The sequence below is a fragment of the Trachypithecus francoisi genome, unplaced genomic scaffold, assembly GCF_009764315.1.
Source record: "Trachypithecus francoisi isolate TF-2019V2 unplaced genomic scaffold, Tfra_2.0 Lachesis_group19, whole genome shotgun sequence".
NCBI lineage: Eukaryota > Metazoa > Chordata > Mammalia > Primates > Cercopithecidae > Trachypithecus > Trachypithecus francoisi.
In genome coordinates this window covers 3,760,398-3,770,337 of record NW_022681464.1, presented here as the reverse complement: position 1 = coordinate 3,770,337, position 9,940 = coordinate 3,760,398, and the positions used below count along the sequence as shown (strand labels likewise).

The 9,940-nt window shown below is 38.4% G+C and overlaps 1 long non-coding RNA gene across 1 annotated transcript; it reads left to right on the top strand.

Moving 5' to 3' along the window:
- Positions 1 to 379: 379 nt before the first annotated feature.
- LOC117063825 lies at positions 380 to 7,776 on the top strand. Its single transcript, XR_004429100.1, has 3 exons — positions 380 to 1,140; positions 5,171 to 5,356; positions 7,689 to 7,776. It is a non-coding gene; the product is annotated as an uncharacterized LOC117063825 (long non-coding RNA).
- The last annotated feature ends 2,164 nt before the right edge of the window (positions 7,777 to 9,940 follow it).

The following is a 9,940-nucleotide window of genomic DNA, read 5'->3' as shown; positions in this document are numbered from 1 at the left end:
GAGGTCCTGGATCTAAGCCATAGTTTACAAATATTCAAAGCTGGCACTCTTATCTTAATGCCATCACTTCTACCCTTGTGGATTTTTAATTTGTTATTTCTAACTTTCAGTAAGAGGAAGCAAAGGTCAGCAGGTTCTTTGGAAATTAAATTTAAAAGATTATTACACTTTAAACCTGCCCTCCTGCCCCCCAAGGAAGAATTCTTCACCCCCATGTTAGCAGCAGCAGCAGCATCTCCATTATTGCTCATCTTCCTTCTCTGTAGCTCTTGCCATCAATGTTGATTAATTTCATAAGTAGCAGAAACGGCATAATACATTTCTGACAATTCCAGAACAGGAATCCTAGACTCACAAAATTCCAAGGATACAAAGGAACACCGGGGGTCATCTAACCCTATCCTCTACTTTCTAGGAAAAAAATGTTCAAACCATACAGAAGGAATTTATTTTCTAGCAAAATATCCTTTGTGATGAGAAGGGTAGTGAAAGAATAATGGACATCAACAGGAAGTTAAAATGAAATGGCTCTTCTCTTTTCACAGGATCTCTAGTTAGTAGTAAAGGACCATGAGTGCTGGGGAAAAAGGCCATCATAGATAATTTTGTGAACCCAGTGATAATCTTTCTATTGAAGAGAGATGTGCCGTGAACCTGATTATTTTTCAAAGAACTGTCATTTTCTCAAGAGCTGGCATTTTCAGCCTCTTGAAGAGCACCAACCACTGTTATCACAGCTCAAACTTGAGCAATCAATCAGGGGTTTGAAACATTAAACTGGAATATATAATTTCAACAGGGATAATTTTAGCAAAATTCATACTGCACTGAAACAGCTTTAGCCCAGCTTCAACAAGGGGACCATTGCCTGCTTTTCTTGGCACTGATAGCCCCTCCCTGCACTCACCCGACCTCCTCTACAGCCAGAGGAAAGGACACAGCAGGCCATGGATTTGTAATAAGATTTGGAGGGGCTGAGCTTGGCTGATTTACTAGGAGGTAGGATGATGCCCACTGGGAAGCTGCAGGTTGTGAGTAGTGGGGTAACAGCCTGCAATGTGCCATCATATGTCTTCTCATACATCTGCCCACAGGAGAATTTTTCTTCCACAGATAACACTTTGACAATTCTATTGGAAGGTAAAGCAAGTGTTTTTAAGCATTTTACAATGTCAGGATTTTTACTAGTCATACTAAAAATACGTAGCATTTTGCCTCTTTGCTCTTCCCTGTCCTGCTTGCACACTATGTTCCTGAGGTCTTTTCCTCTCTCTGGCAAGGGGCTACCAAAGAAGCTGGCCCAGTCCCTCCCAATCCTCCAAAAACACCAGATTAAATAGGTAGCTGCAGTCAGACTTAGTCAAGCCAAAGAACTTGCTTAACTGGTGATTTCCACTGATGTCAGTGATGGTGGTGATAAGGATAATATTGGGAATAATGACAAAGGTCATGGGTTTGAAGGAAGAGTGGTGTTTTTGCTGGTTTTAAAGTTTCTACACACTTAATTACACTTTAGGATTTTCATACCCAGAGTGTGAATCAGGGTCCAGTTAAACAAATCAGGCTTGTTAGGTAATGACAGGACACAATGGGTAGAAGTCATTTGAAGCACCTTGAGAGAAAGAGGGCTGAGGAAATAACACAGTTTATGCGATATCCACTATGCTCCAAGCTTGCTTACTCTTGCTGTCTCTCCCTCTCCCTGCTGTATAGAGGGTTATATATGCAAAAGGCAGGAAAAAGACAGTTAAAGACATAGAGCCTTTAATGACACCACTGAGGCTCTTGATTAAATGCTCTGGAACTCACTATGTCTTTGGACTTTCTATTACATGAATTAAATATCCCCTGTGTATTTTAACACAAAGGTCATACATTTTATAATGATAAAAACTGAGATTTTTAAGCCAGGTCTTTTACTTCAGGATGCAATCCCTTTTTATGACAGCAAGTGCTTTCCTAAGTGATTAAAATAGTTAAATTTTATGCACAATGCAATACACACACACATATATAGTATGTATATCACTTCATTTAATCATTTAATTATCATAATAAGTTCAGAATTGGTATCATTTTTATTTTACATACAGGTAGTGTGAACAGGAGAAGTTAACTAATTTGAAATGATTGTTATTTGCAGGGCCATGCACTTACAAGGACTGAACACCAGTGTCAGGGTTGGGCCTTGAAAGATCCATGCCAATCAGGACATGCCCTTCACCTTAGTGACTGATTTTGATGACCCAGATCTAAGCCACTCATGGCATTCCCCTTGGCCTCAGAGAGTGGTTCAAGAATAGGGAAATGGTCCATTTAAGCAGGAAAAACCACAGAGAGAGGTCTGTTTGGGAGGTTCTCAGAAAGAAGCATCCCTGTTTTTCTGCAATACTCAGGTTGGTGTAATATGCAGATGTGAAGCCTGAAACTAATGTAGCCATTTGATCTTATAAGATAAACCCAACTGGCAATGAAACTGACACTGCAGAAGGCAGAGAAACGAGACCTAAAGATATAGAGACTTAATGACACCATTTAGGCTCTTGATTAAATGCTCTGATTCTCACTGTGTCTCTGGATTTTCCATTACATGAATTAAATATCTCCTGTGTAGTTTAACCCAAAGGTCATAAAACTTGTAAATGGTAAAACTGAGATTCTAAGCCTATGTCTTTGACTTCAGGATCCAATCCCTTTTCTATGACAGCAAATGCTCTCCTAAGCGATTAAAATAATTAAATTTTATGCACAATGCAACAGAAAATTAACTTCAGCTCCTCAGCAGGGAAGTAATCTGATCAAAACAATGGGTGAGACAGATGGTCGTGATTTGAGTATTCAGAGTTAACTGGGGAAGGACAGGAAGGAAGGTAGAGGAATTATTTTAAAGTCATTGTTGCAGTGTTGTAGGGATTTGCTATAACAAATTCATGCGTGTCTTCAATAAGTATTTGTTTGAGCACTTACCCTGTGCTAGATACTAAGCATATAGTGTGACAAAATGGACATGCTCCCTGCTTGTATGAAGTTATAGTCAGTCTGGAGCAGGGGTTGTGAATCCATGACCCATGAGCCAGATACTGCTACTGCTTGTTTTTGTAAACGAAATTTTATTGGAACATAGTCATGGTCATTATTTTATATATTATCTATGATTGCTTTGCACTACAATGTCAGAGCTGAGTAGTTGCCAGAGAATGTATGGCACACAGAGCCTGAGATATTATCTGGCCCATTACAGAAAAAGTTTGCTTATCATTAGAGGGAGGAGACAGACATTGATCAGATTGGATCTGATCAGGTGACAGATATTATATATATTAGACATAATAGATATTATATGTTAGATATAATAGATACATTAGATATAATAGACATATAATATATATATATATAATATGTATATATTATATTATTAATGTATATAATATAGAATATATTATATTACATATAATATTATAAAAATATATTATAGTATATATAATATAGAATGTATATAATATATAATGTATATATTATAATATTGTATTATTATATATTATATATAATACACTATATACATATTATATATAATATATAATATATACATATTATATATATTATATATTATATCTATTATATATAATATATCTATTATATCTAACACAATATATTATTATATATCATATATAATATAATATATACATATTATATATCATAGATAATATATAATAATCTATATATAATATATAATATTTGCTATATAATATATTGTATCTAATATATATCTATTATATCTAATATCTAATATATAAATATGGGGTGATATAGATTGCTGTAGATCAGATCTGATTGTGATAACTGAAGTACCTGAGGAAGAATGAGTTGAAGGTACTGATTTAGGTGGAGGAGTTCACTTCTTGGAGGAAGTGATATATGAGCTGGGGTAATATATGAGTAGGAATCAACACTGTGAATGCTAGAGGAAGAGTATTCCCTGAAGGGTGTGTGAAGCCTGGAGATAGGAAAGAGAACACTGGAATAGGTCAAGCAATTGAGAGCAGGGTGATGTGGCTTGAGTGTTGTGAATATGAAGGATTGCGTCAGGGGTAAGGTTGGGAGAAACCAGGTCAGATCATGGAGAACCTTATAGACCATGATATGCAGTCTGTGTTTTCTCTACATGGAATGGAAACCATTGCACTCATGGAAAGCTCAACTTGATCATTTATCTTTAATGAAGAAGAAGCTATATATATATATTTATATTCAGTATTTTTGGTCTGTTGTCTTTCAATAGTTTTGGCTCGGTAAATAAGAGTGAAATAAACAAAACTTTTTATAATATATACAGTCAGCCCTCTGTATGCATGGTTCTACATCCACAGATGCTACTAGGGATAAAATGAAAATATTTGGGAAAAAACAATAAAAAACAATAGTACAACAATAACATTAATATGAATAAAATACAGTATAATAGCGACTTACAGAGCATTTACATTGTATTAGGTATTAGGTATAAGGAAGATGTGCATAGGTTATATGCAAATATGATGCCATTTTATATCAGAGACTTGAGCATCCTCAGATTCTGGTATCTTTGGTTAGAGGGTGGAGGATTCTGGAACCAATCCCCATCCAATATGGAGGAACAACTGTAATTTTTATATTCCCATATATTTTTCCAAGGAAAAGGGAAGCACATTATGATGGACTTTTCTGGTATGGCTAGATGTAAGGTAGGAAAGAATTTAGAGCATTGCAGGGGATGCTAATTAAGTGATGATACAGTGGCAGTTACAGAAAACACTCTCTAGACTATGCCCATAAAACGGGTGATCTTGAACTTATCTATCACCCTATAGGATATCATGAATTATACAACTTCTGCTCTGGAAGCCCAACTAAACAGTTTACATTTAGATTCATTAGCTAATGTTGTCATGAGTAATCATGTAGGTCTTAATTTCCTCTTAGCTAGCCAGGGAGAAATTTATGCTGTAGCAAACACTTTTAGTTGCACCTAGGAAGAAAAATCTATAATTAGGCTAAGAAAAAAGCCTCTTGGATTTCTAGAAAAAACCATTTGAAATTTGAGACATGTTTTCATTGCCTGGGTTTGGTAATCTAGGTCCCTGTCTTCAGGGTCTATTACAAGAACTAATAACAATTTTTGTTTCTGTTTCAGATAATTGCCTGTGTTGCAGTGGGCCGATGTATCTTGCCCAGAGTCGTAAATGCCACTGTGCAACCACCGTCTTGTCAGATGATAAGCAACTTGTCCTTCAACAAAGGGAATAAACCTGGTTCCATACCTGTGGGGTATAGACCACATGGCTGGTACAATCACCTAACCAGCAAAAACTCAGCAATGGTGAGACATGAACATTCTAGATGAGTATCAGGCCCCTCTTATGTGCCTTTGGCCAAAAGCGGGGCCTGAGAATGAGAAAAGTAGCCCTGACGGCAAGGAACTCACCTGGTTTTATGCATTAGGCTATCAATTTTCTAGGCACTTCCTGTCATTTACAGCTAGGCTGTGGTGTTCCCTTGTGGCACATAAACAATGTCAAAGCACACCAACATCAGGTAAGGCCATTCAGACAGGACAAAAACACGATCCAAAAGCACAATTGTCCTTAACACAAAAACGAGCAAACATCACCTCCTCCTGGATACACATGCCTATTTTGTCATTACCAATCATAATCACAACTTTAGCTTCATTCAGCCCTCTGGGTAAGAATTATGAAGATACCCAATTATAGAAATATCTCTGCTTCCTGACAGCATTCAAAGCAGAGCAAACTCCCATTTCCTTGTATCATCTCCACATCACCTAAAAGAAGTCTGAGTTATGTAATAGTCCCGCCTAACAGTCTCTTTCTGAGATCTTCTATGCTTCCCCACTGTGTGCATTCTCTCTTGTTGCAACAAGTCAGCGTGCCCAATCTTATTCAGCTGCAGGCCCGCACTTGCTGGTCTTTGACTGAAAGCCATCAACATTTTCTTGTACTATGTCACATCTCAGTAAATGTTACTGTCACTTCTTCCATTCTAATAAATGTACAGAGATCAAGAAGTCACACTTGACATCTTCCTCTTGATACCATCCTCCATCAATCAAAAGTCCTAATGTTTTTACCACATAAATAGGTCTCATAATCATTTCCTTCTCTATGTCTTTAAAGCAACCTTAGTGGTCCAAGCTACATGCATCCCTCATTTTGTCTACTGTAATTGTCTTTTAACTGGTCTTCCTGTAGCCCCCTTGACTTTCTCCAACCTCTTGTTTTCCACACTGCAGTCAGAGTTTTTATTTCTAACGGGAAATTGTAAAAGAGTCATTCTCATGTTGAAAGTGCTTTAACACTTCCAAATGCTCTTAAAATAAAGACACAATCACTTAACATGGCTGACAAGACCACAAGAAGTCTGGCCAGTTCTTGCCTTTTCAGCCTCATCGTATGCTATTCACACCTCTTTCTATTCCAGTCACATTGACCTTCTCTCATTTCCTTGAACACAATATGCTTTTGGCTACCATAGGGTCTTTGCACATGGCCTCTCTTTAGAAATTCACTCTTATCCTCCTTCGGTTAATAAACTTTTCTTCACTTTTCAGATCTCAGTTCATCTGTGTCTTAGGGTAGCCTCCTTTACCAACCTGAAGAAATCACTTCATCTTGTTTACAGCTCAGTGAACCATGCATATCTCTGTGGTAGCTCTTTTAAAATTTGTATTGCTTTGATTCTTTGTGTAATCCTTATCTCCCCCAGAAGACTCCTTGCACTTAGTAGGTGCTTAATAAATATTTTTGAAGTGAGTGACTAGTCTCTGTTCTGCTGCTGGGAAGCTGTATCGTTTTGAACATGTTATTTAACCTTGTTATTTGTATTAGTTTGCGAGGGCTGCCATAAGAAAATAGCACAAACTAGGTGGCTTAAACACAGACATTTATTTTCTCACAGCTCTGTAAGCTAGAAGTCCAAGATTAAGGTACCATCAGGGTTGGTTTCTGATGCAGGTTCTCTTCTAGGCTTGTAGCTGGTGCCTTCTCCCTAGGTCTTCAGATGGTCTTTTCTCTGAATGGGTCAGGGGAGCCCCCACAGTGTCTCTTCCTCTTCCTATAAAACACCAGTACTATTGAATTAAGGCCTTGCCATTATGACCTCATTTAATCGTAATTACCTCCCTAAAGGCTGCATTCCAAATACAGTAAATAACATTGAGAGTTAAAGCTTCAACATGTGAATTTGTGGTGGGGCAACACATCAACCTTCAGATTCTTCATCTGTGTGAAGAATAATTATGCAGGCCCGCTCCCGGGAAGATGTTTTAAGGGCAGAATTAGACAATGAATGTTAAAGTTCCTTCAGACGTAAAGTGTTAAGCCATGGAATGGGGTAGGAGTCCACTCCTTGACCAAGAAGCACTGTGATTAATGCCCTTTTAGTGTAGAAAACATTTATAGGTAAAAAAGCCCATGCTGGGATGGGGGTAGGGATTGTTTTCTTTCAACATTAGAAACATTTTTCTCAAATAGGTAGAGTAAAGGTGTTTGAGAATGAGCTGAGATTCCTGAAATTGTTAGTCCCCATGCCTGGATGGCTCTCGCAGGACGTTCTACGGACTAGAAGGCTGAACCAGGGTTCTTCTAAATTCTTTTCTCACTTGAAACTTTGTTCCTTGTGCTGTGTTTCAGGTTGCCTTCACCTCACCAGGAATGGGCCCTGAGCTTATCTAATTTGACCATGTATATGAGAAGTCAGCAAACTACTTCTGAAAAGGACGAGATGGTAAATAAATATTTGAGTCTTTGCAAGCTATGTGCTCTCTTTTGCAGTCTCTTGACGCTGCCATTGTGGCACAAAAGCAGCTTTAGATACTACTTAAACAAATAAGTGTGGCTGAGTTTCAAGAAAACCTTATCTATAGACACTGAAATCCAAATTTCATATGATTTCATGTGTCACAACATAGTAGTCTTTTGATTTTCCTTTTCAACTGTTTAAAAATGTAAAAATCATTCTTTCCTGGTGAGTCTACAAATATGCAGTGCATTGGATTTGACCTGGGGCCGTAGTTTGCCAATCTTTGATGTATATCATTAACTCTGAGCCTGAAATATCATTAATTTCCTGGCTATCCTTAGACCACCAAATTACCTTGATTTTCAGGCATGGTTGGAAAAATCTAATCTTCTCTAATTTGACTTACTGGCTAACAGAACATTTACTTTATTGTTTCCATAAGTTTCATTTTACTGCTGGCTGTGAAAAAATTACTTATCCCTTTGCCAGGTTATAGCAGCTGGCGCTAGGCTCTTAAGCCAAACCTGGCCTTTTCCACATTCCCTCTGCCTCTGGCTAACCCTAATTCTGCCATGTTCTCAGAGTCCCTTAGCTGCTGCCAATGCCAAACCCCCAACCTGTAAACCAGCCTCTTCCAATAAGTATTTCCAACCTCTAGATTTTAAAAATACCCAAGTGCCACATGTAGATTCAATTACAAAATGCAGACATGCATCTAAAAGAGAAGGGCAAAAATTGACTGATGTTCCACCAGCAGCCGTTAGGCCACTTGGCAAGAATGACTCCATTCGATTTAAAGATTGTGTTAAATGACAGTGTCTCATTTTCCCCAAAGATCCTTAAATTAGAGTGTATGAAGACTTCTTTAAATACCTGACCAGGCGTAATTCTGCCATGAATGTTTTTAGTGCTGGCAAATCATCTAGTGATCAAGTCAAGAGACGTATGGAACCTTAATCTCTGAATTTTCTCCTGGCTATGGAATGGTTAGCTCTGTATTCAAACTGTCCTCTCCTTAATAGATATGAGACTGGTTAGGGAATGTCACAGGTTCCTAGAAATGACCACCTATGGTTCATAATGTGTGCTGTGCTATGGAAAAAAATAGAATTGCTTCTAACTGGCCAAGGGCATATAGAATATTCTGGCTCTAGAGCTTACATGTCGCAATTTTAGTCTCAGGCTCTTCTAAAGAAAACTGTCAAGCTTGTTTATTGATCAATCTTTATTTATTATATCCCATGTTTAATGTTCTGCAAAGCTGCCAGTCACATGGCTGCATGCCCATATCCTATTTAAAAAGTGCCAATTTATGTTACCAATACCTGTGTCCATCCCAGGTAGCACAGTTACAACAAATGCCTGGAGAATTCCTCAAGCAAGTCTTTTCCAGTTATACCTCTATAACTCATTCATTCATTCACTCTTTCATTCATTCCATCCAGGAATAATCCTGACTTACATATTGTTTTCATTATTTTTGCACATGTTTTGGTCATCCACCCATTGCAAGAGAAGTACTAGACACTGGGATAAAAAAGATAAACAGACATAGGCCCATGTTAAAAAAAAAAATAGTATGCATAGGCCGGGCGTGGTGGCTCACACCTGTAATCCCAGCACTTTGGGAGGCCAAGGAGGGTGGATCATAGGTCAGGAGATTAAGACCACCCTGGCTAACACAGTGAAACCTCATCTCTACTAAAAATACAAAAAATTAGCCGGGCGTGGTGGCAGGCGCCTGTAGTCCCAGCTACTCAGGAGGCTGAGGCAGGAGAATGGCGGGAACCTGGGAGGCAGAGCTTGCAGTGAGCTGAGATTGCACCACTGAACTCCAGGCTAGGCGACAGAGCCAGACTCCGTTTCAAAAAAAAAGTATGCATATTTAGTTGTGGGGGAGTAAGGCATTTACAAAATGTGTTATTTAGTGTGCAAAATGGCATAGCAGAGGTATGGACTGGAAGCTTTAGGACGAGTCAGGAAAGCAATGGAAGTTTGGAGGCAGGGTAGGTTATGGAAAGCTTCAGAGGTGGTTTAGGAACTGGGCTGTGAAGAATGAGTGGTCCACTAGGGAGAAGATGAGAAAGAACATTCTAGGCAAAGTAGACAGCACAACCCCCTTACTATCCCCAGAACATGCTTT